The sequence below is a fragment of the Emydura macquarii genome, unplaced genomic scaffold, assembly GCF_026122565.2.
Source record: "Emydura macquarii macquarii isolate MOO-44397 ecotype Brisbane River unplaced genomic scaffold, CSIRO-AGI_Emac_v2 contig_2681, whole genome shotgun sequence".
NCBI classification, from domain to species: Eukaryota; Metazoa; Chordata; order Testudines; family Chelidae; genus Emydura; species Emydura macquarii.
This window is the reverse complement of record NW_027132818.1, coordinates 4,817,806-4,845,134: the sequence shown is the minus strand read 5'-3', so window position 1 is coordinate 4,845,134 and position 27,329 is coordinate 4,817,806. Positions and strand designations below refer to the sequence as shown.

General features: G+C 41.4%; 1 long non-coding RNA gene across 1 annotated transcript; it reads left to right on the top strand.

The window, feature by feature from the left end:
• The first annotated feature begins 636 nt into the window (after positions 1–636).
• LOC137164715 (uncharacterized) lies at positions 637–26,811 on the top strand. The gene is made up of 3 exons (XR_010923179.1): positions 637–735; positions 16,454–16,528; positions 26,606–26,811. It is a non-coding gene; the product is annotated as an uncharacterized lncRNA (long non-coding RNA).
• Positions 26,812–27,329: the final 518 nt, after the last annotated feature.

Sequence of the window (27,329 nt, the reverse complement as noted above, 5' to 3'; positions counted from 1 at the left end):
ACATTTGTGCAATATCCTAAAGACATTGGTGGCCAATGCAACTTGACTACTATGGCTTCATCTAGAGAGTTTTAGTTTGTTTTATTCTATTTTTTTGTATCAGGCTAGCTACACTTACATAGCTGTATGGCATGAATCCTGCACCACCGTGAACAGTGAAACAACTGTAGACAAGGCCTCCAATAGCAATTCACCTAGTTTTTATTTCCATTAATTTTAATGGGCTCAATTAGAGATTTTTAAATTGAGCCTTTGCTAAGTATTAGGGCCCTCTTTTCACATGCAAATTGAAAAGACTTCCAAGCTTTCACTGCTGTTCCGTCTAAACTCCTAATAGTATATTTAACTGAGATACAGACATTAAGCTTCTCTTTAAAACATTCTTACTTCATATGCCAGGAACTCTGGCTTGGTAGTATCATTATAAATTTCAAGTTCCAAAATTAGCAAGTGGCAGAGGGTGAAAACGGATGGAAATGTAACACACCCATCATTATTCACTGAGTGAAATCTAATGCTGAATGAGGAAACTACCATGTACTATACTTAGACTTGACCTGTCTCCTTCTGTAAAATATGTACAGAGTGACTTTCAGCAGCGAAAAGCTGAGCACAGCTCCTACTCCTCAGGCAGAGAGAGGCTCCTTCTTGGATGACCTGGGAGAGCTGGTGACTTAAGAGCAAGAGAGATGTCAGTGCATCAGAGCTTTGCTGGAGGAATATGTGACACACAAAGTGAGTGTAGCTACCAGATGGGAGGCTGTGCTAATTAGTTAAATTTGCTCAAGTGTCTGGTAGGCAGGATACTGTCTAATTCACAGTCACAGTAAGACTTTTCTAAGCAAGGTCATTCCTCCTACCACTGACACAATTTACTCTTCTGTCTAAAGATAGCAATAGTGCCTTAATGACAAGAGGAAACTCTTCAAACAAAAGGAAGCACATAAACAAATGGCTTTTCCATTCCATATAGTTATATATTTCTGTGTGGGTAGGTGTCGGGGAGGCCCTTTCCTAGTCCAGAAGTAAAATCTTTTAATCTGTAGCCAATTATACTACCATATGAAATAAGAGGCTTTATGAAAACAATAAGGGAAATCTACTGATTTCATATTTTCCCTACTTGCTGCCTGGCTGGATTCCTTTGACTTAATAGTTGGTAGTAATTTTGCATGCACACACACACACTGCTTTCTACATTACCATCTTAAGGCTTGAATTTTGTTTAGCACTAAATAGTGCTGCAGTATTTAATGCTAGTTCAACCAGATTTATATGATATAGCTAAAGTAGAGGATAAATAATCATATTCAAAGAATGTTTGTGTCTTGACTGGTAATGTATAATTTCTCTTGCACTTTTTAAAATTAGGGGATTTTACATGGATTTTTTTTTTTTTAGAAACAAACCAAGCCTTTGTCTCCTGTGAGATATCTGCAGTCTGTTTAAAAAAAAAAAAACAACCCTTAGAAATCTTCAAGACTCCAAGGCACACCTATACTGTCATAGTTAGAGATTAGCGAAGAGCTGAAAAGAGGAGACAGCTCATAAAGGAACCATTGTATGGGAATCAGTAGTATACAATTATGTGTTTATTGAGGATTGACTGTTCTCTTAATCTTTTATCAAGCTTTGTCTCAAAGAAGTATGGTCAAATATCCAGACTATACCTTTGCCTTTCAAGTGCATCATTCACTTGAGTCTCAGACATAATACAAGCTTCTGTATAGACACTTCATTCTTTCTTTTTGTCAGAGACACAGCCCCTCTCCCCCACTTTATACCTTGGCCTGAATTAGATAAAAAAGTACCAGACTGATTTCTATTACGGTTCTTCAAAAGGATGTTCACCGGACTGCTAAACAGAAGAATTACTTACTATGAAGTAGAGCACAAAAAGAAAGGTTAAGTTTTATATCTTGCCAAATAAATTCTCTTTTTTGGATGCCAGTGTGGTTTGGAAGAAAAGGTGGGAGATGCAAATAATTGCTTTTTTTAGCTTTTATCAAGAATTTTTCATAAAGCAAAAGCAGGTATAAAGGATTGTGTGCTGAGAAAAATCTTTCAGCTGCTAAAGGCCAGGATAGCCTAATCACTGTAGCTTTTTGCACTTTAAATTGATCTTCATTACAGGCATTTATAGATATAGGGCCAAATTTTTTAATAAGCCTCTGAAATTAGACTAACAAAAGTTTGCAAGTACATGCAAATCATCTACTTTGATGTACAACAAGAACCAGATCCTCAGCTGATGTAACACAGCATAACTCTGCCTTTACAGCAAAAGGGGGTGCATTTTGAAGGTTTAGTTTCAGGGGCTACTTTTGTAATTAGGCCTCCAAAAATTATACACATAGTAAACCCAATTTGTTGTGCTTGTAGTGCAATCTAAATTGAGATCAGATTTACTGACTCTCATTACCCAAATCAAAGCACTACTTAGCACAACATTCTTTAATTCTGTAACGTGTCTAGAATTTTTATTTATAGTAGACTCAGCTGTTGTACAGAATAGGGCTGTTTTTTCGCTGCCTGATATCAGAATTTTAATGTGAAGTACTTGTGTTTTACTTATATGATGTGGAAAGCACAGTAACTGCTACATAGAATTCTTAAAAATAAATATTTATGGTCTTAATTACCAGTTTGATTAAAAATTTCAGTGACACCTTATCGATATGTTATGGTTGCTCATAATGTCTCACCTGCAATGTAGAATGACACTAGTTAAGCTCTTTAAAACTACCTCAGCTCATAGACAGAGAACCCTGGATTCTTGGTGTTACTGACAGCACCCTGAGGAAACTTAGGTTCCTTTGTTTAAAACCCTATCCTCAGCTCTGAGGACTGATGGTGGGACTGATGATCAGCAGCTGGTGGGAAAGGGCACTATGGCCTCATTTCAGTGACACATGATTAAGTTCATCCCTAATCAGCAATAAGTACTATGCATGTGCATAACTTTAAGTGACCTCTCCCACCTGCTTAACTTTCAGGCTGGGTGTAATGTACTTTGCTAAGAAGGGAAGGATTTAAGAAAGTGCTTAAAATCAAGCATATCCTTAAGTGTTTTGCTGAATCAGGACCTATCTATACAGGTGTTTAATCAATCAAAATCATCAGTATTTCAATACCTTACATGTTTTAGAAGAAGACACAGGATCTCCACTTCTCTCTGTGTCCCTCAAGTGGAGGAAAAACGTGTATGTGTGGTTATCATTGCAGGGACATGAGATTGAAAATAGCGGTTTTTATATTTTGTTATTAAGGCAGAGAGATTTGTTGTCCCCCATGTGTTTTGGGTTCTACAGTTATGAATCAACTGCTAAGAAAGCTGTGTGAAAATATTACCGGTGCTTATGCAATCATCCCCCAGGAAAGCCCGTCTTAAATTATATTTGCACACTTGCCTAGGGAGAGTAACGCTTTTTCTAAACAAGCAAATACATTTCTTTAGGTGTTTTTTTGTTGTCATTGTTTATTTAATATAATCATCATTGTAAATGGTGGGGCGGTTGATTTTTGTTTGAGCTGGTAAGTTTCATGACCATTTTCATAAAGCTACATGCATTTTTTTTTCTCCATATTGCTCAGAATCATTTTTGGAGTGCGGAACAAGAGCCAAGACATGGAAAACAAATGTGGGTCTCCCATGAGGCAGTGCAATTGCAACAGGCCAACACATCTTACCTAGAGTAGGGGGGTTTATTTTTATATGGAACAATAGTTTTAAACCAGGAAAGAACGGTATCAACGAACATTTACTGTATCTCTTATCTGATACAGCTAAAGTAAATGAAGGTGAAAATATACAGTAGGAAATAGTTTTGTTTTCATTGACATAGTAATAACTTGGAGTGTGTGTTCTTGAATAAAGCAAATACAGTCACTCACTTCAGCTCAGCTCACTTGGATGATTCAAATTAAAACACCAAGCAGGTGGTAGTTTTAGAAATGACCAAATCTCAGTTACAGAAGCAGGGGACAAACTATTCTGGGAGCTTGTGTGCAGTGCACTCATATTAGGAAACTACTCCTCCGGTCTGCAAGTATGCATTCCAGGCAGACTTTTCACTTGTAGGAAAGTGCTCTCTTCTCAAAGTAGGGACTTAACTCCTGCTGGCATCATTTCCAAAATATGAAGAGATCTTTCTTACTCTATTTGCACTTACAAATAGGGAAAAAATGGTGTGTGGGGTTGTGGGGCCTGGGTTGTGGAGCTGAGGGAGAGAAAGAGAAAGACAAACTGGAACATACAGCTGGTGGGGGGGGGGAGTCATATTAGGAGCCAAGAGGAAAGGATGGGTAGAGTGGGAAGAGGAGCAGAGGTGGGGGGGCTGTGATGAGGTGCTGAGCAGGTGGAGCAAGGAGAGACTGAGACAGACATACTAGAGTACACTCCCCACAGAAACTGGAATGGAACACAGGATTCTGGAGTCTGACCATTCCTCTGCTGTCAGCACTTATCTGTGAAACCCACTGGCAAAATGTATGTCTTATATCCCTCTAGTGGGTGACACACATAGATGACAACCTACTGCTGCTGCTATCAGCCACATTGTTATCTGTGTATATTGTGGAAACAAAGGTTTCAACCTGCTGTTGTCAGTATGATTCCATATGAGGAATTTGGTTATTTCAGTTTGTTTTTTTAACAGCCTAGGAAACTGTAAACATAGAAAGCCTGTATCAAAATGAATATGCACAAAGGGGCCAAATTAAGATATTTCCTAACTTTTGAGTGCTTGACTTTGCAACCTTAATGTTCCTATAAAGTAGTTTATTAATGTAATTTATTATTTTTATTAGTGTAGCAACTGGAGACCTGTGCTAGATGTGTTGCAAGCATAAAGTAAAACTATAGCTCCTGTCCCAGAACATTTACAGTCTGTTTACTTGTTATCTGGTCATCAGCTGTTCAGAATATCCACAGCTTTGGCAAAGATACTGAGAACAAACAAAACCACTGTTATAAGCAGCATTTTTCAAGTATATAATCTCTTCATCTTTTTTTACATTCATATACTATAAATAAGGAACATTTGATACTTTTATTCCTTTCTACCAGAATCACTGTAGGTGGTAGTGATGCTTAAATTGAGAGCAGTTGTGCAAGAAATAGCATGCCATCTATTTTCTCTCCTGGGACAGACAGAGCCCTTTTAAGGAGTTTCCCTTCTTAAGAATACATGAGCTATTTTCATTCAAAAAATGATTGACTTATCCACATCATATGTGGCATGTATCAACTGGAAACAATTACCTTTTGAAAGAGGAAGGTTTTAATTTTAGTATGAGCAAACACCATCTGCAATTTAGTGCCTTCAGGCTGTGTTAACTAAAAGGTTCTATAAATTAAAGGCAGTGTGGGAGGGGAAGAAACTTCAAATGTTTCCAGTGGAAATGGTCTCTCAGCCTTTTGTCTGACCACAGATAACCATGACTGTCCTTGAAGGTGGTTGTGAGTAGTGCTTCTTTACCATTCTTGACAGAATTTGTTTGAAGTGTGGGGATATAGCCCAGGTGTAGTCATTTAGAAGTTTGGAGCAATTAAATGAGATGATGAATTGTGCTCAGCTCTGTTTATAACACAGTTCAAATGTACACACAAGATCAGTGCCCTAAATAGAATCATAGAATCATAGAATATCAGAGTTGGAAGGGACCTCAGGAGGTCATCTAGTCCAACCCCCTGCTCAAAGCAGGACTAACCTCAGCTATATCATCCCAGCCAGGGCTTTGTCAAGCCTCCGCTTAAAAACCTCTAAAGATGGAGATTCCACCACCTCCCTAGATAACCCATTCCAGTGCTTCACCACCCTCCTAGTGAAAAACTTTTTCCTAATGTCCAACCTAGACCGCCCCAAATGCAACTTGAGACTGTTGCTCCTTGTTCTGTCATCTGCCACCACTGAGAACAGCTTAGCCCCATCCTCCCTGGAACCCCCTTTCAGGTAGTTAAAGGCTGCTATCAAATCTCCCCTCATTCTTCTCTTTTGCAGACTAAACAAGCCCAGTTTCCTTAGCCTCTCCTCATAAGTCCTGTGCTCCAGCCCCCTAATCATTTTTGTTGCCCTCCGCTGGACTCTCTCCAACTTGTCCGCATACTTTTTGCAGTGGGGGGCCCAAAACTGGACACAAAATTCTAAATGCGGCCTCACCAATGCCGAATAGAGGGGAATAATCACTCCCCGTGGCCTGCTGGCAATGCCCCTCCTAATGCAGCCCAATCTGCTATTAGCCTTCTTGACAACCAGGGCACACTGCTGACTCATATCCAGCTTCTTATCCACTGTTACCCCCAGGTCCTTTTCTGCAGAACTGCTGCCTAGCTCATCAGTCTCCAGTCTATAGCTGTGCATGGGATTCTTCCTTCCTAAGTGGAGGACTCTGCACTTTTCTTTGTTGAACCTCATTAGATTTCTTTTGGCCCAATCCTCCAGTTTGTTTAGGTCCTTCTGTATCCTATCCCTACCTTCCAGGGTATCTACCACTCCCCCCAGTTTAGTGTCATCCGCAAACTTGCTGAGGGTGCAATCTACCCCATCTTCCAGATCATTAATGAAGATGTTGAACAAAACCGGCCCCAAGACCAACCCCTAGGGAACTCCACTTGTGACCAGTTGCCAGCTAGACATGGAGCCATTGATCACTACTCGTTGAGCCCTATGCTCTAGCCAGTTCTCTATCCATTTTATAGTTCATTCATCCAACCCATATGTCTTTAACTTGCTGATAAGAATACTGTGAGAGACAGTATCAAAAGCTTTGCTAAAGTCAAGGTATATCACATCTACCGCCTTCCCTACATCCACAGAGCCAGTCACCTCATCATAGAAAGCAATCAGGTTGGTGAGGCATGACTTTCCCTTGGTGAATCCGTGTTGACTGTTCCTGATCACCTTCCTCTCTTCCAAGTGCCTTAAAATGGGTTCCTTAAGGACCTGCTCCATGATTTTTCCAGGGATTGAAGTGACGCTGACCGGTCTGTAGTTCCCTGGATCCTCTTTCCTCCCTTTTTTGAAGATGGGCACTATATTTGCTTTTTTCCAGTCCTCAGGGACCTCCCCCTGTTGCCACGAGCTTTCAAAGATAATAGCCAATGGCTCTGAAATCACCTCAGCCAACTCCCTCAGCACCCTCGGATGCATTGCATCCGGCCCCATGGACTTGTGTATATCCAGTCCTTCTAAATAGTCTTGGACCTGTTCCTTCAGCACTGCGGGATGTTTGCCTCCTTCCCATTCTGTGCCACCCAGTGAAGCAGTCTGGGAGCTGATCTTGTCTCTGAAGATAGAGGCAAAAAAGGCATTGAGTACCTCAGCTTTCTCCACATCCTCTGTCACTAGGTCGCCTCCCTCATTCTGTAAGGGGCCCACACTTTCCCAAATCTTCCTCTTGTTGGCAACATACCTGTAGAAACCCTTCTTGTTCCCCTTCACGTCCCTTGCTAGCTGCAACTCCAATTGTGCTTTGGCCTTCCTGATTTCATTCCTGCATGTTCGAGCAGTGTTTTTATAATCCTCCCTAGTCATCTGACCAAGCTTCCACTTCTTGTAAGCTTCTTTTTTGTGTTTAAGTTCGCCAAAGACTTCTTTGTTAAGCCAAGCTGGGTGCCTACCATATTTGCTATTCTTTCTGCACATCGGGATGGTTTGCTTCCATGCCCTCAGTAAGGTTTCTTTAAAATACAGCCAGCTCTCTTGGATTCCTTTCCCCCTCATATTAGCCTCCCAGGGAATCCTGCCCATCAGTTCCCTGAGGGAGTCAAAGTCCGCTTTTCTGAAGTCCATGGTCCGTATCCTGCTGTTCTCCTTTCTTCCTTTTGTCAGGATCCTGAACTCGACCATCTCATGGTCACTCTGCCTAGGTTGCCACCCACTTCTACTTCCCCAACCAAATCTTCCCTGTTTGTGAGCAGCAGGTCGAGAGAAGCACGGCCCCTAGTTGGTTGCTAGAGCACTTGCACCAGGAAATTGCCTGCAACACTCTCCAAAAACTTCCTGGATTGTTTGTGCTCTGCTGTATTGCTCTTCCAGCAGATGTCAGGGTGATTGAAGTCCCCCATGAGAATCAGGTCCTGTGAACTGGAAACTTTCCCTAGTTGAGTAAAGAAAGCCTCATCTACCGCATACTCCTGGTCTGCTGGTCTATAAGACATCCACCACGACATCACCCTTATTGTTCTTGCTTCTAAGCTTAACCCAGAGACACTCAACTGGCTTATCTCCAGTTTCATACTGGAGCTCAGAGAATCATAGTGCTCTCTTACATACAGTGCAACTCCTCCCCCCTTTCGCCCCTGCCTGTCCTTCCTGAACAGTTTATACCCATCCATGACAGTGCTCTCCCCATTACCATAAATGTTTAATAAAATCGCTTGATGATTGCCTGTTCTGTTCATTCCCTCTGAAGCACCTGGCATTGGCCACTGTTGGAAGACAGGATACTTGGCCATTGGTCTGACCCAATATGGTCATTCTTATGCTCTTAAAACTTATAGTGTACTCAGAGGAGAAAGATTCCGAGAAATTCCATACCTGGCCTATAGCAATTCATGTAACAGAAAGAACACAAGCATTCATATGGAAAGTACAATTTGTTTTTGATCTTGAGACCTAAGCATTTTAGTGATGGGTGAATCACCTAGCATGACAGTTTTGTTAGACTAAATAGCTCAAACTAGACTGAATCTTTCCCTAAGAACAATCTCTTGGGTCTGCAATGAAGAGCTGGAAATCTTGAGAAAACAGGCTCTCTCGCATGATTTACAACTATGCTGCTCCTGCTTCTGATAGAGCTGGAAACACTGTAACATGAGCACATGCATGTTTTTGAAGTATTTTGACATTGTTTCTATTTGCAGCCTGAACTAAAAAGCACAGAGATGGCAAGATTACCAAAATAAATAAATAAAATTAAACTAACCTTAGACAAACTTTTTTAAACCAGTCAAATTTTTTATTTGAGTTTGAGTTCAGGATCTGTGATAATTTAGGGGTTTGGAGTTGCTTTTTTGTTTTTTAAACTCCTTGTTGCGTGCACCTTTATCTGGTTATCAGCTATATATGAATTAGTTCAGTAACTTAATCCTATGCAATCACACAAGTTAATTACCACTGTCTCTAATTACCACTGTCACCTTTTCTATTTTCTTTGTATTATGAGGTCCTTTTCTCTTTAAGTATTGTCCATGAATGTCTTATTATTCTACTTGATTCTGCTTTCTCAATCATGATGCATGCATCAGATATTTCATACAAATCTTATATACAATCCAAGATAATAAATTAATACGGTTGTGTAACATTTTGGTTTTGTGATGGGTAAGCATTCATGATCTAAACATATATGAAAGCCAACTACCCAAAAGCTTGCCTTTGTTTTCTTTCTATTGTGTTGGGATTGAATTTGGTGGATCACATATGGGTACTTTTAATGTTCATCAGTGCATACTTAATAAATAATTTATCCAATGTTTTCTTTATATTCTTAATTAGATGCTTACATCTTAAAGAACTAGCCAGACAAAAAGTCATGTTTGAAAAACAAAAGGTTAAAATAACCAGTTTTAAAATATAATCTCCAGCACTCTCTTTTCCCAATTCAATTTCCCAATATGAAAATCCAACTATTCATGCTTTTACCTGAATCAGAGTGGTTTGTTGCGACAACATAAATAATTGGATTTTTTAAAAACATAATGTTAATCACTGAGTTATGCTCAGTGTTTAATACAAAATGAAGTAGAAGATGGTGTTGCCGTAGGAAGCTTACAGTTACATATCAAACACTGGCTAGAAAACGGTTTAAGAGAAATGTTCCTAAAGAAAGGTTTTTTAGTCCAAACTTGCCTATATTTTATAAGTGTGTTTGAGAAATGGGAAAAGTTTTAGGAACTTTCTCAAAAAAATTTTATTCAAGAAAGTTTTGTCTAAACAAATGTGCAACATTTTAAAATTATGAGCTGGGTTGGTGGAATAGGATAAATCACAAATCACATAATATCAATTTTTGTTCTCTGACTGGTTGATCTGACTGGTTTAGAGGTTTTTAAGCTGAGGCTTGACAAAGCCCTGGCTGGGATGATATAGCTGAGGTTAGTCCTGCTTTGAGCAGGGGGTTGGACTAGATGACCTCCTGAGGTCCCTTCCAACTCTAATATTCTATGATTCTATGACCCTACCCACTGTGAACTGATAGGTTAGCTGAATCCATTTTGATCCTTTTAACTCCTAGGGAAATGTGGACTGTCTGTTTTTGTTTTGAGATCTGATTTAGACAACAGATTGCCCTTTCCCCTTGCAAAACTAATCTCTATTTGCAATGCAGAGCCTGATTTCCACACACCCTCTGATTGCAAGCATCATCACAGCTGGAAGTGTACTCACCAAGGACATTTAAAAACAACACTTAATTTCTGTTTAAACAGCATTACTCATTCTTGTTTTAAAAATTAACACATTAACTTATTTTGCTATTAAGAAATAGCAGAGCTGTTCATAAAATTTTGCACATAGAGTGATACTGGGAGATCTGTTCTTTTCACCAGGTGTCAGGAAAAATACTGCTTTAGACTAACTTACTGATGTAGTTTCACCATCAGCCAAAAAGCTGTTTTTTAAATTAAAAAAACAACTGATTTTCAGTTTAGTGCACCCTGGCACCTGATCTGTAAGGATGACTGGATATCTGGAATTTAACAAGATCACCCACTGATCTGCCAGCTTCACCGGTGACTGCAGCAAACCTCCTCTTCTTGAGGCATCATATAATTGTCATGTATTGCACCACTATACTTCCAGATTAGTAACCCAGAATTGTTTGTGAAAGCAGTCCCAAATCAATTTAGCAGCCGTTTTCAGTGTCAATTAACACTGTACATCATGGTGAAAAACAGATTCTATCTTATCACTTGTTTAATTCATAGGTACTAGTGATGCCGATCCTATTAGTATAATAACTAATTAACCTAGTTCCTTCCTCCAACCCACTGGGATTTCTCAACTGCTCTAATTTATGGCTGGTTCCGCTCTTTACCCAGAATAGATAGAGCACAATGCCCTTAGCAACTCCTGCTCTCACTCCTAACTTCCCCTCTCTCACTTCCAGCCATGGCCTCATAGTGTCATACTCCTTCACTGAGGTGTGCACAAGAGCAACGGAAGTCTCTTATTGTGTCTCTATATTGTCCTTGTACCATGGGGATAACCTAGGAGGCCATTCTTCCCTCCCTATGGGCTTTTTATGCTATTCAACCACTGTAAGCAGGGGATGGCTCATTGAGGACACAAGCAGTCCCGTCATCTTGACTCAGTAGAGAAGGCCCTGTTGTGGTTATAGAATTATTTCAGTGTTATTTTTGCACCCCAAGATGAGTACTGTGTTTTTGGGAAATAGTGAGGGAAGTTGGTGGTTTTTACTCTTAACTTTCTAATAGCTACATATGATGGAAAACTTATTTTATTAACGATGTGCTATAAGGAAAACAAACTTCACTATTATTTTGGGGGAGTTACAAGCAAGAGAAATACTGTAATTACAATACTAATGAGTTTGCAGTCAAAATGTTTTTAACTTATAGTAACAAAGATCTTTTTTTCAGATACACAAAGACAAACAAAGAAGAGACAGGAAGAGAGAGAATTAGAAAAAAGATTGCTTTGTTATGGTCAGATGTGAGTGGATGGTAGTGATGTAACATCAGGTCAAAATTGGCACCACTGTTTGGGGAAGCAAAAACTCCAGCATACATGGATATTCAGGTTAGGCACCAGAAACTGGGGAGCTGAAGAGTAGGTTAACTAGCATTTGTTGAGGTGGCAAGGACTGTGTGCATGTGTGTGTCAAAAGAACCAGAGTTAGTGTCAGATGAGCAGACAGATACTATATCCAGGGATCCCCTATCCTTTCCTTTTGGATACTATTCTAAATCCTAATATATGTCACTCTCAGGAAGTTTCTCCTGACATTTTTTCTAAGTGTTATTTCTTGACTTCCTCCCAACACAGACAGTTATTCTCTTGGGTATAACAACACACTAAATAATTATTTTTCCTATTTTCACATTTAAGAACATAAGAATGGCCATACTGGATCAGACCAATGGGTCCATCTAGCCTAGTATCTTGTCTTCCAACAGTGGCCAATGCCAGATGCTTCATAGGGAATGAACAGAACAAGACAATTATCAAGTTATCCATCTCATGTCATCCAGTTCCAGCTTCTGGCAGTCAGAGGCTTAGGGACATCCAGAGCATAGGATTGCATCCCTGACTATCTTGGCTAATAGTCATTGATGAACTTATCTTCCATTAACTTATCTAATTCTTTTTTGAACCCAGTTATAGTTCTGGACTTCACAACACCCGTTGGCAATGAGTTCCACAGATTGACTCTGTGTAGAAGTACTTCCTTTTATTTATTTGAAACCTGCTGCCTATTAATTTCATTGGGTGACACCTGGTTCTTGTGTTTTGTGAAGGGGTAAATAACACTTCCTTATTCACTTTCTCCACACTGTTCATGATTTTATAGACCATTATTATAACTCTCCTCAGTTGTCTCTTTTCCAAGCTGAAGAGTATCAGTCTTTTTAATTTCTCCTCATATGGAAGCTCTTCCATACCCTTAACCTTTTTTTTCCTCTTTGCTATACTTTTTCCAATTCTAATATATCTTTTTTGAGATGTTATGACTAGAACTGCATGCAGTATTCAAGGTGTGGACATTCCATGGATTTATATAACAGTATTATGATATTTTCTGTTTTATTACCTATCCCTTTCCTAATGGTTCCTAACATTCTGTTAGCTTTTTTGACTGCACATTGAGCAGATGTAGTCAGAGAACTATTCACAGTGACTCCAAGGTCTCCTTCTTGAGTAGTAACACCTAATTTAGACTCCATCGTTTTTTATGTAGATTTCGGATTATGTTTTCCACTATGCAGTACCTTGCATTTATCAAAACTGAATTTCATCTGCTATTTTTGTTCATTCAGTTTTGTGAAATCCCTTTGTAACTCTTCGCAGCCTGCTTTGGACTTAATTATCTGGAATAGTTTTGTATCATCTGCAAATTTTGCCACTTCACTGTTTACCCCTTTTTCCAGATCATTTATGAATATGTTGAACAATACTGGTGTCAGTTCAGATCCCTGGGGGACACTGCTATTAACTTCTCTCCATTCTGACAACTGACCATTTATTCCTATGCTTTGTTTCCTGTCTTTTAACCAGATGCTGACCCATGAAAGGACCTTCCCTCATATCCCATGACTGCTTAGTTCACTTGAGAGCCTTAGGTGGGGGACCTTGTCAAAGGCTTTCTGAAAGTCCAAGTGCATTATATCAACTGGATCATCCTTGTCCGCATGGTTTTTGACCCCCTCAAATGATTATAATAGATTGGGTGGTGAGGCACGATTTTTCTTTACAAAAGCCATGTTGATTTTTCCCCAACAAATTGTGTTAATCTGTATGTCTAATAATTCTGATCTTTACTATAATTTCATCTAATTTGCCTGGTACTGAAGTTATGCTTGCCAGCCTGTAAATGTCAGGATTGCCTCTGGAGCCTTTTTTTAAAATTGGCATCACCTCGATTATACTCCAGTCATCTGAACAGAAGCTGATTTAAGTGATAGGTTACATAACACAATTAGTAGTTCTGCAATTTCATATTTGAATTCCATCAGAACTCTTTGGTGAACACCACCAGGTCCTGGTGATTTTTTACTGATTAATTTATCAATTTGTTCCACAAGCTCCTCTACTGACATCTCAATCTGAATCAGTTTTTCAGATTTGTCACCTAAAAAGAATGGCTCAGGTTTGGGAATCTCCCTCACATCCTCTGTAGTGAAGACCAATGCAAAGAATTCATTTAACTTCACCATAATGGCCTTGTCTTCCTTGAATGCTCCTTTAGCACCTTGATCATCCAATGGCCCCGCTGATTGTTTGGCAGGCTTCCTGTTTCTGATGCACTTGACATTTCTTTTACTGCTACTTTTTGGTTCTTTTGATAGCTGCTCTTCAAATTCTTTTTTGACCTGCCTAATTATACTTTTACACTTGACATGCCAGAATTTCTGCTTCTTTCTATTCAAATACTTCTTCAAATTCTTGTAGGCCCTTTGGTTGTCTTTTGCACAAGCAGCATATATTTAGCTTTTCCAATCTTTCCTCATTATGCAGTCTCTCCAACCTTACCACTATTTGTTGGTGCTCTTTGTATAAATCAAGAATTACATCATTAAAACAAGAATGAGGTAGCTTAGATAATTAAAGGTTTGGATCTCCAGCCTGACATTAACCGGGTTGCAATGCATTTATGCAATCGGAAAGAAGGTTGGAATCCATTCATCCAAAAAATGTGTACCAGAAATGGGCAGTCCATTATTTGTCATTAGTCTGTTTAAAGAGTTTCAGCCATTAAGAGACAGATTGTTGCTCAGCTTGTATGGTGGCTACATAAGTAAATAAAGGACCGTAAAGCCTAGGTGTTATCTGGATTGCAGGTAGGAGCATATGGAGGAGACTGGTCTCCAAGGGATTGCTATGTTCCATCCACCAATACCCCCCCTTGCTGTGATTGTGGGCAAAAGTAAACAGGGCAGGGTGAGGAGTAGGTGGAGACCACTTAGCGTAGCTATGCTAATAGACATGTTGAGGGAAGTATGCTGTATCTGTTCTATACCTGGTGCAGTATACTTCTCCTTTGGAGCAAGGGAGCAACTGGGAGGCAAGCTAAGATTCACTCAAAGCCTGTCTTCTCACCTACTTCAGGCTATAACATACTATTCTTTTCTTGGGGCTCATGGCCAAGCTATAATTGAGCCCATACTGTGTTACTTAGATGGCCTAACACATACAATTTATAGCAGGCTGTCCAACTTAGGGGTTCTCAAATTTTTTCATAGTTTCTCTATTAAATTAGGAAAACATTATCTTATATAAAATTCTCCTCCCCATGCAGAGTTACAGGACATCCTTATGGCAACTACAGCAACTCTCATCATGGAAAATTCAGCAAGTATGTCATGTTTCTTTTAAGGCACTGAGGAGGAGAATGTTAGCAATCAGCCCTTTGCAGGACAGCAGCAAATTCTCTAAGCCACCAGTAGTCCATAGATCACAGATTGAGTACTACTCCTCTAAATGAGTACCTTCTTAGAGTATGAAATGTATTCACCACATTGACAAGCAGTTAAGAACAACGAATATATTAGTGGAAGTCAGGATCAGTTGGTGAATATTACAAGAACAGAATAAAGAGCTAAATTTCCAACAGTGATTTTGCAATAATTAATTCAACCAGCACTAGTTTTGAGTCAACTCCTGCCTTTCACTCAAAGCATATATAGTTTGGGTCAAAACCATATCACTTCTGAATGACGGAGTTAGTCAGATTGGAAGAGAGTTTATTGTTTTTTATTTTCTTTTTCTTTTTATAAGTAAGCAGATGGAGCCAGCTTTGAGAATAATGGGATATGAATACTATACTCATAGTTGTCTCTGATGGGATGGCTTTTGATACAGGTAACAGGTCATTTTTCCTCCTCCTAAGTCTACTATGCTTGTAACCTAAATTTAGTATAGAAAAAGTCTGATGGCTTTGGCTGCCATTTTCTATGATCTTAGTGAGTAAATAGGATTAGAGGCACAAATCTAGAAATATATTATTCTTCCTTGATAATTCATGCTCCCGGAAAGCTCCCCCCAGCACCAGTGAGCTCTGGGAACCTCCTGGAAAGAGTGCCAAGTGGTACACCAGATAGCTATACAAGGTCCATGCACTCCCAAGAGCTCCAGTAATTTCCTCTCTACAGTTAGCCCTGGGTTTAGGATCTTCAGTTTCCAAGTCTTTCCTCTAGTAGTTGTTTTGTAGTTAGTTACTGTAGTTAAAGTGTTTTACACTTTTCAGTGCTTTATTGTTTTTTGGGACTCTTGAAGAGTTTTGTCAGGTTCATCTCCAGTCTTGGAATCAAGACTATCATGACTGATCCAGTTCTAAAAGATCCAGGCCCATACAGCCAGACATAAATGTGGAGTGTTGAAAATTGCATCCTCTTAAAATCTAGCCCTTCACTTTAAAAATATTTTGTAAAAGCAGCCAGTAGCTTTCAGAAATGTGTGTATATTAAAGAGCATTATTACTTATAACTCTTACATCATTAAATCACACACCAGATAGAAATAACAGGATTTCTTTCTTATCATTGTTTTATCCATGTGAATAATTTTGGTTATAGAGTTTGTATCATGAACAGGTATTCACATGTGCTGCAAGATGTGAATTATTGCTCAAAATTCCATCAATGAAAAAGGACAAATCATAAAAGTTTGCAGATTAGTTTAAAAAACATGATTGTTTATATCTGTATAAGCTTTATTGCGATGAAAAGATGATAAAATTAGTAAGTACCTTTTAATCTTTTTAATTTTAGACTCTGCAAACAGAATGGCAGGCGGACAAAGTCCTGTAAACATTCTTCATCTGAGGATGTACTAATCTAACTGGGGTATGCCTGGGAACGGGAGTGTGTGTTTGGGTAGGTGGGGGGGAGGGATATATATACTCTGCATTGTGATCAACTCAGCAGAAATGAATGTCCCACCTCAGTTTTAAGGTCACATATTCCAAAGTACTAAACCTTTAGATAAGTTTCCAAGATTTAATTATTCTGTTTGTTCTATTTAAAATTTTTTGAAAAGTAATTATATCTGCTTGTTACCAAATCTGAGGTGAAATGTTAGGGAATGAAACAGGCCACTGTGTTCCACTACCAATTCAGAGCTTCAGCGGTTGAAGGAATCCTTCTTTGCAGCTGCAGAAACTCCTAACAGATGAGACCTAAACTGCAAAGCTTTGGTACACATCTGATCTTTCCCAGAATTCAGTCGTGTTTAGAACTGGAGTTTTGGTGTGAGCCCAATTCTCCTAACCCCTGGGATCAGAAGATTCATGCTTCCACAGGCTTGACACTCTATTCTATCTTGCTCAGAAACCTTCTCTCATTTAAAATCTCTGCAGCTTCAGAAGACAGAAGCGTGTCTTTTGTTAATCAATACCACAAATGTATTAAGTCTTTCCAGATATCCAGTTGGATATCCACTACAGTTGGCAGGAAATTTTCCAACAGAATGTTTTTCTGTGAGAAAATGCCAATTCATCAGAAGTGACACATTTTCAGGAAATATATTATATTGTACAGAACTCAGACAGGTTTTGAATCTTGCCTGCCAGGCAAGTTTGTTTGAAACCTGGTTTGCTGCCAGCTCACCTGCCTGGCTTGTCAGCAGCACTCCTGAAGGACTGCCCTGGGGTTGATGATTCCTGGATCTGCAGCAGCCCACCATGTAGACTGACCCAGAGTTGGGGAACCCAGGACTTCCCAGCTTCCTGCCACAGAGTCGGGCACACTGGAAGTCCCAGCTTAGCTGGGAGGTAGGGTTCTCAGGGTCTAGGCCTAGGCTCCACAGCATGGAGCCTGGAAGCCACAAGAGCCTCATTTCCCAGCACTTCAAGGCTCCTAGCTCCCTGTCAGCCCATCAGAGCACACAGGGAACCATGAACCCCGTAGTCCTAGAAGCCATGTCTGCCAGGAGCCAGGACTCCTAGATACACTTGCACAGAAATTTTCAAAATGAAATTCGTCAGTTATTTCAAAGCAAAGTTGTCAGAAATTCACTTTCTCAGGAAATTTGAAGTTTCTGCTTCTCGCTTTTCCCCCAAAATAGAATGAAACTAATTTTTTGAATTTCTGGCAGTTGCAGTTGACCAATCTCAATATCCACAGGATCTGGAAGGGAGCATGCTTCAGAAGGCATCTACACCCTCATTGTAGGGTGAATAGGTTAAATCAGTACTCCTTACACAACACCTTCTCTGAGCAGATTCTAAATTGTTTCCTTCCCTTCATTTACATTGGAGAACTAATTTGGGGGAAACTTCCACCAGTTTATAATGACCTTCATACTACCTTTTCAGTTGTTGGCTTGCAATACAGTTTTAGTACACAACTCAGTTACAAAGTTTAATAAATTATCTGAATGTTCTGAATAGTGAGTATAAGAAATTCAACAGTTATTTAAAAGCAATGTGAAATAATGTTTTTGCCATATTTCCTATTCCCAGTTACCTTTCTATCCGTAAGTAGATACAATTACAAAGATTTAGCTGGTATTCCATAACTTTGTAGTTTTACAAGTTGTAAACAAGCAGGGTATGAACTATACTAAATGACAGCTCTATTTTTCCCCACAACAGTAAATTAAAAAAAAAAAACCCTATCACTATGACTTTTACAGCCTTTGCAGCCTGTATAATTCACATTCCTTAGATCTTCTATGACTAGAGCTGCTGACAGGCATTCTGGGAAGATGCCTGGAGTCAGACTTTTTCCATTCATTTTAGTGCATGTGCTTCCTAACCCATCTATGTCATGTCTTATGAAGATTATTTTGCCCCTGGCAGAAGTAATTAATGTTGCCAGAGGCATATGGCCTACATTAATATTACTTTAGACTAACATCATCCTAATATTTAGATGTGTAGATTACCTATTTATGGATTTATAGAAAAGCTAAAAAGGGCACCTATCAATGTACTGCAGCACCCTGGACATAATTGAAAAATACATCATGAATATCTTAAGAATACCAGTAGAATTTAATATGACCCCACTACTAGTGAACCAGGTAACTTAAAGAGTCAATTCCTAATCCCTACACTTCATTTTTAAGTGCCTGGGGGAAAAAAAAAAAGATAACTTTTCACGATGCCCTGAAGATCATCAGGCTAAGACACACTTATTCAGGGTCACAGAGTGGATCAGTGGTAAAGGCTGATATAAAACTCAAGGGTTCATATTTCCAGTCCTATGCTCTGAAAACTTCAAAATGCTGAACTTTGGCTGATGTATACTGTTGAATTTATGCATTTGAATGAACTTGCCTAAATAAAATATTTCATAATACGTAATGTGGTAAAAGGGTATACCTATTTGCAAACCTATTTGCGTCAGCCCGCCCACCGCTCAAGGCCCCTCCCCCAGCCCAAGGGGAGGAGCCACTGGACCTAGAAAGCAACTAATTTCGTGGGACAACAAATGTAAAAATAGGAAGGGGTGTGAGGGTCAGAGATATAAACGAAGGGAACCGGAAGGGGACACCGAGCAGAGAGCCCCGGACAGCGCCCACCGCTCCTGGAAGATGTCGACGGAGACGGTGGACGCTACCCAGAAGAACTCTGCCCGGATATGTGAACGAAGAAGGGAATGGAAATAGGTCCCACAGTCGCAGGACACCTCCCCAGCCAACCTCCCCTCCCTGGTATTAAAGATGGTGACTTTGGCCAGGGCCAGGAGGAGGTTGACGAGGAGGTCCTGCGACTTTGTGGGGCCATGGACAGGGTGTGCATAAATAAACAAGTGTGGGGAAAAGTGCAGCCAGAACCTCAGCAGGAGGTTCTGGAGGAGCCGGAAGAGGGGCTGCAGCCTGGCGCACTCCAGGTATGCGTGCGGCAGGGTCTCCCTCGTGCCGCAGAAGGGGCAGGTGTTGGGGCGTAAAAGGGTATACCTATTTGCAAACTAGGGGTGGTGGGCGGGCATCAGCCCGCCCACCGCTCAAGGCCCCTCCCCCAGCCCAAGGGGAGGAGCCACCAGACCTAGAGAGCAACTAATTCCTTGGGACAACAAATGTAAAAATGTCTTTCTCCATCGGGCACAGGCAGAGTTTAAGGAAGATTCAGAAAAGGCCGGGCAGGCGAAACTGAAGAACAGGGAAGAAAATTGGCAGCATGTGACCTCCCAAAGAAAGAGAACCCATGTGCCCACCATGCAGTTAGAAGTAAGGAATCGTTTTCATCCTCTCTGCACAAGTACTACGGCAGAGAATGATTTGGAGGACCCTTCGGAGGGAATGGATCAGAAGGAGACCCATTTGATCAGAAGGCAAGGGATGCATTCTCCTAGGGACGGGGGTTCCACGACCACCATTCTGAAGAGGAAGAGAAGGGTGATGGTGGTCGGGGACTCCCTCCTAAGGGGGACGGAGTCATCCATCTGCCGTCCGGATCGGGAAACTAGAGAAGTGTGCTGCTTGCCTGGAGCTAGGATTACAGATGTGACGGAGAGACTGCCAAAACTTATCAAGTCCTCACACCGCTACCCCTTCCTACTTCTCCACGTGGGCACCAATGACACTGCCAAGAATGATCTTAAGTGGATCACTGCGGACTATGTGGCTCTGGAAAAAGAGATAAAGGAGTTTGAAGCACAAGTGGTGTTCTCATCCATTCTCCCTGTTCAGGGAAAAGGCCCAGGTAGGGACCGTCGCATTGTGGAAGTAAATGCGTGGTTACGCAGGTGGTGTCGAAGAGAGGGCTTTGGATTCTTCGATCATGGAATGCTGTTCCAGGAAGAAGGATTACTAGGAAGAGACGGGATTCATCTAACAAAGACAGGGAAGAGTATCTTCGCAGACAGGCTGGCTAACCTAGTGAGGAGGGCTTTAAACTAGTTTCGACGGGGGACGGGGACCTAAGCCCGAAAGTAAGTGGGGAAGAGGGACACCACAAGGAAGCAGAAGGAGGAGGGTGTAGCAGGGGAGGACTCCCGATTCATACTGTGAAAGTAGGCCAATCGGCTACTTATCTCAAGTGCCTGTACACAAATGCAAGAAGCCTGGGAAACAAGCAGGAGGAACTGGAAGTCCTGGCACAGTCAAGAAACTACAACATTATTGGAATAACTGATACTTGGTGGAATAACTCTCACGATTGGAGCACTGTCATGGATGGGTATAAACTGTTCAGGAAGGACAGGCAGGGGCGAAAGGGGGAGGAGTTGCACTGTATGTAAGAGAGCACTATGACTGCTCTGAGCTCCAGTATGAAACTGGAGATAAGTCAGTTGAGTGTCTGTGGGTTAAGCTTAGAAGCAAGAACAATAAGCGTGATGTCGTGGTGGGTGTCTGTTACAGACCACCAGACCAGGAGGATGAGGTAGATGTGGCTTTCTTTACTCAACTAGGGAAAGTTTCCAGTTCACAGGGCCTGATTCTCATGGGGGACTTCAATCATCCTGACATCCACTGGAAGAGAAATATAGCAGAGCACAAACAATCCAGGAAGTTTTTGGAGAGTGTCGCAGACAATTTCCTGGTGCAAATGCTGGAGCAACAAACTAAGGGCCTAGCTTCTCTTGACCTGCTGCTCACAAACAGAAGATTTGGTAGGGGAAGAAGTAGTGGGTGGCAACCTAGGCAGCAGTGACCATGAGATGGTCGAGTTCAGGATCCTGACAAAAGGAAGAAAGGAGAACAGCAGGATACGGACCATGGACTTCAGAAAAGCGGACTTTGACTCCCTCAGGGAACTGATGGGCAGGATTCCCTGGGAGGCTAATATGAGGGGGAAAGGAACCCAAGAGAGCTGGCTGTATTTTAAAGAAACCTTATTGAGGGCACAGGAGCAAACCATCCCGATGTGCAGAAAGAATAGCAAATATGGTAGGCACCCAGCTTGGCTTAACAAAGATGTCCTTGGCAAACTTAAACGCAAAAAAGAAGCTTACAAGAAGTGGAAGCTTGGTCTGATGACTAGGGAGGATTATAAAAACACTGCTCGAACGTGCAGGAATGAAATCAGGAAGGCCAAAGCACAATTGGAGTTGCAGCTAGCAAGGGACGTGAAGGGGAACAAGAAGGGTTTCTACAGGTATGTTGCCAACAAGAGGAAGATTAGGGAAAGTGTGGGCCCCTTACAGAATGAGGGAGGCGACCTAGTGACGGAGGATGTGGAGAAAGCTGAGGTACTCAATGCCTTTTTTGCCTCTGTCTTCACAGACAAGATCAGCTCCCAGACTGCTTCACTGGGTGGCACAGAATGGGAAGGAGGCAAACATCCCGCAGTGCTGAAGGAACAGGTCCAAGACTATTTAGAAGGATTGGACATACACAAGTCCATGGGGCCGGATGCAATGCACCCGAGGGTGCTGAGGGAGTTGGCTGAGGTGATTTCAGAGCCATTGGCTATTATCTTTGAAAGCTCATGGCAACAGGGGGAGGTCCCTGAGGACTGGAAAAAAGCAAATATAGTGCCCATCTTCAAAAAAGGGAGGAAAGAGGATCCAGGGAACTACAGACCGGTCAGCCTCACCGCAATCCCTGGAAAAATCATGGAGCAGGTCCTTAAGGAATCCATTTTAAGGCACTTGGAAGAGAGGAAGGTGATCAGGAACAGTCAACACGGATTCACCAAGGGAAAGTCATGCCTCACCAACCTGATTGCTTTCTATGATGAGGTGACTGGCTCTGTGGATGTAGGGAAGGCGGTAGATGTGATATACCTTGACTTTAGCAAAGCTTTTGATACTGTCTCTCACAGTATTCTTATCAGCAAGTTAAAGACGTATGGGTTGGATGAATGGACTATAAAATGGATAGAGAACTTGCTAGAGCATAGGGCTCAACGAGTAATGATCAATGGCTCCATGTCTAGCTGGCAACCGGTCACAAGCAGAGTGACCCAGGGGTCAGTCCCAGGGCCGGTTTTGTTCAACATCTATATTAATGATCTGGAGGATGGGGTAGATTGCACCCTCAGCAAGTTTTCGGATTACACTAAGCTGGGGGGAGTGGTAGATACCCTGGAAGGTAGGGATAGGATAAAGAGTGACCTAAACAAACTGGAGGATTGGGCCAAAAGAAATCTAATAATGTTCAACAAAGAAAAGTGCAGAGTCCTCCACTTAGGAAGGAAGAATCCCATGCACAGCTATAGACTGGAGACCGATGAGCTAGGCAGCAGTTCTGCAGAAAAGGACCTGGGGGTAACAGTGGATAAGAAGCTGGATATGAGTCAGCAGTGTGCCCTGGTTGTCAAGAAGACTAATAGCATATTGGGCTGCATTAGGAGGGGCATTGCAAGCAGGTCACAGGAAGTGATTATTCCCCTCTATTCGGCATTGGTGAGGCCGCATTAGAATATTGTGTCCAGTTTTGGGCCCCCCCACTACAAAAAGGCTGTGGACAAGTTGGAGAGAGTCCAGCGGAGGTCAACAAAAATGATTAGGGGGCTGGAGCACAGGACTTATGAGGAGAGGCTGAGGGAACTGGGCTTGTTTAGTCTGCAAAAGAGAAGAATGAGGGGGGATTTGATAGCGGCCTTTAACTACCTGAAAGGGGGTTCCAGGGAGGATGGGGCTAGGCTGTTCTCGGTGGTGGCAGATGACAGAACAAGGAGCAACGGTCTCAAGTTGCAGGGCGGGAGGTCTAGGTTGGACATTAGGAGAAAGTTTTTCACTAGGAGGGTGGTGAAGCACTGGAATGGGTTACCTAGGGAGGTGGTGGAATCTCCATCCTTAGAGGTTTTTAAGCTGAGGCTTGACAAAGCCCTGGTTGGGATGATATAGCTGAGGTTAGTCCTGCTTTGAGCAGGAGGTTGGACTAGGGTCCCTTCCAACTCTAATATTCTATGATTCTATGATTCTAGGAAAGGGCGTGAGGGTCAGAGGTATAAACGAAGGGAACTGGACGGGGACACCGAGCAGAGAACCCCGGACAGCGCCCACCACTCCCGGAAGGTGTCCGTGGAGCCAGTGGATGCCGCCCAGAAGAACTCTGCCCGGAGACGTGAACGGAGAAGGGAACGGAAATAGGCCCCACAGTCGCAGGACACTTCCCCAGCCAACCTCCCCTCCCTGGTATTGAAGATGGCGACTTTGGCCAGGGCCAGGAGGAGGTTGACGAGGAGGTCCTGCGACTTTGTGGGGCCACGGATGGGGTGTGCATAAATAAACAAGTGCGGGGAAAAGTGCAGCCAGAACCTCAGCAGGAGGTTCTGGAGGAGCCAGAAGAGGGGCTGCAGCCTGGTGAACTCCAGGTATGCGTGCACCAGGGTCTCCCTCGTGCCACAGAAGGCGCAGGTGTCGGGGCGTAAAAGGGTATACCAGGGCCGGTATGTGAGCCCAAGAATGCCAAAGCCTGCCCCCTCCCCCCCTTGCAGGCAGAGGAGAGATTACTGCAGGGCAATTAGAGACACCTGGACCCAATGAAGGGCCACTTCAGGTGTACTTAAACCCTGACTTCCCTAAAGGGGAGGGAGCAAAGGAGGAGAAAGCTACCAGAAGGTTTGTGGCAGGTGGAGGAGACCCCCCGGTGCTTCTCTGCAGCCAGAGAAGCAGAGAAGAAGAAAACCCTTGGCCCCAGCTGGCAGGAGGGAGCCATTGCAATGTATCTCCCTGGGCTCTGGGGGCATGCTGAGGGGAAGGGACAAAAGACTTGTTCAGTCTGGGGGTGGAGTTACTGCAGGCCCCACTGATAGAGGAGACTGTTGCCAATAGGCGAGAACAAGGGGGGTTGCTATACCACAGTAAGAACACTTAGTGATTTTTTTTCCCACCACAGAACTATTTAATAATTCTATGAATACTTAGTTATGCCTTGAGTGCAGGTGACTGGACTAGAAGACCTCTCCAGGTCCCTTCCAGGCCTACCCTTCTATGATTTATGCTCCCTAGCCCCCCCAAAAAAGCTCCCCAAATCTGCTCAATCCTTGTGCCTATAGACATTTCAGTACCAACAATCTTTCTTTCAAATTACATGATTTTATATGTAAATACCATTTCACTTATGATTTATATTATTTATTGGAGTAACCTCACAACCTCCACAAAAACATTTTTTCTAGTAAAGTTCTCAAGACAATTGGTTTTTTTTCTCACTCTTAAGTAAGTATGCTGCAATTATAAGAAATATTTGTGATTTCACATTAATAGGTTTAAGCTGCAGGCACAGCTTCTGTATCCTGCACTGTAATTTGACAATGCAATTATATATATGAAAATGCCAGATGTTCTTTAAGAGGCCAAAAGTGCACTATGTTTATAAATTTAAAAAAAAAAAAAAATCCCTCTATCATTGCTCTGGTCACTGATAGAATACTTCATGTACTCACTGACAGTTGTGTTATTGGTGAAGTGTCAATCATCTGTAGCAGAAATTTCCACATAGGATTGTTGTTCAAAGTCAGGGCCAATTCATATAATTACAGAATGGTAGGTGCATCAGTAAAAAGTTTTATTTATTAATGTATTAATTGCTAGATTGATAGTGTCTATTAAAAGATTTTCTAAACATACAGTGGTTTCAGACAGGTGAAGCATTAGTCGGGCCTTTTCAGCATATTTTGCTGGTTATTTTTAAGCTGTGTAGAAATTGGTTGCTCTTAAATATTTTTGGCTGAAAAGTTTTTTTGAAAGAAACAGCAGCTTCAAAATTTGCCCTGTCTGCCATGTGATGTTAACTATGGACAAACAAGAACAATTCTTTATTTGCTTAAGAGCAGAACATGGCTGACTGGAGTGTGATGTCTGTGCTTCCATTTCACTGCATGTTGTCAAGTAGAGACGGGTGACATTTTTTTTTTTTTTTTTTTTTTGACGATTTCTTTTTTTCACCAAAAAAGGCATTTTTCAGGGCCTAAAGCAGTCACAATTTTGGGGCACATGCAATAAATATTTTTAGTTGGAAAACTTTTTTTGAAAGGGCCTAAGTAGTGTTTTGGCTATTTCAAAACATTTTGTTTCGAGTTTGTTTTTATTTTTTCTTCCAAAAAGTCAGTTTCATTTTGATTTTTTTCAGTTCAAAATAGTTTCAATTTCAAATTTGGTCAACACACACAAAAGGGTAGGAAAACACAGAAAATGGCCAAATTAAAATAAGAAACTCTCTGGGAAAAAAAATGTCTTCACTCAAAGAAAATGTTTTGATCAGCTCAAAAAGAATCAAAAACCAAGATTTTCATCCTGAGTTGATTTAAAAGGAATCTGAGTTTTTTTTTTTTCAATCCTTTGAATACATTTTTTTTTAAATTGTTTGACTCAAACTCGATTTTCTCCCTAGATTTTTCTGTTTAGTCCCCTAATTGAAAAATCTTTTATTTGCTCAACTCCAAAGTCTTGGAATGAGGCATTCCTAGCTTCTACCAATATTTCTCATAAGTCTTATGTGAAGTCAGTTCTAGGTAAATCAAAGGTAGAAGCCTCAAGTGAATTACAACAGAATGGTTCAGTTGGGCCTCTTGGTCTACTTAGTAGCACTAGATTGTGATATGAAGGTCTACTGCATTTGCCTCAGGGCAGGTCTGACAAGATAAAGATAGTGAATAATAGTGCACTGAGTATTGGGGACGTATCAATTGTGGTACCCTGGGATTTGTCTAAAAGTTAGTCTAATGAGGAGCTTCCCAAATAGAAGATTATACATTAAGATGGAGTTAAAGTTGAAAATACATATCCTAACTTAAGGATAAAAAGCATTACAGAAATATTTTAATTATCCCAAAATAAAGCAATATAAGTCTAGAGAACTCAGAGTTAAGGTTACGGTTTAAAAAAATTCAAACCTATTCAGGTAAAGATTCGAGACTGTTTGGTGCCTTAAGTGTGCACTCTGCCCACACAACAACCATATCATAAGTGGTGCAGTTGAGCTGGAACACTGTTCTAGTGCTTTTGGGTTCACCTTTTTAAAGTCTGGTGGTATTTTTTATTGAGTTGCAACCTGCATGTTTTTCTGCTTGGGCTTTCTTGCAGAGCGCACCGCGAGGAGAATATCATTTTGCAAAGCATGCTGCACAGAAGACACCATTTTGGAGACAGTGCTGCTCCGCCCACACCAGATTGATCACCCCTCCCAATCAAACCAATACCTGGAAAAGTCTCTAATTCTCTGTGGCAATGTCCTATATTTTGCAATGAAAACTGTCTAAAACCATTTAATAATATTAAATTAATAATTTAAAACCATTTAAAGTATTCTAGTGCTGGCTATTTCTGCCTCACAGCTACAACAGTTTAGGCAAATAGGTGTGAGAGAGCTTTTCTATTATTTCCACAGTCCTATACACCTGCCTCTGCAGGAGCAACTCCTCTGCACAGGTCTCAGTGCTCCACTGTCACATTCTAAGGTAAGGGATGAATTAAGGCAAACATGTACTCCTCCTGGCTCTATCTTCACACTATACCTACATCCTTCATGGGCGAGGCACTAGGTTTCAGTGTTAAGATGAACAAGATCATTTCTCTTGACGCTATTGTTTCAGGTTGCCTACAGACTCAACCGGATATTGGTTACCTTTGGATCCTATTTTCAAGCTTTTCATCATGTCCATGAGGGCTAGAAACATACTACTACTTTCTTTGCAAATAAAAGCTGAGATTCTGATCTCATCATATTACTCGAGGATATTGGGCCCTAAAGATGGAGCTATAGTGTCCTAAAATGGTTCGAGTCCTTCCCGGAGGGATGCACCCAAAG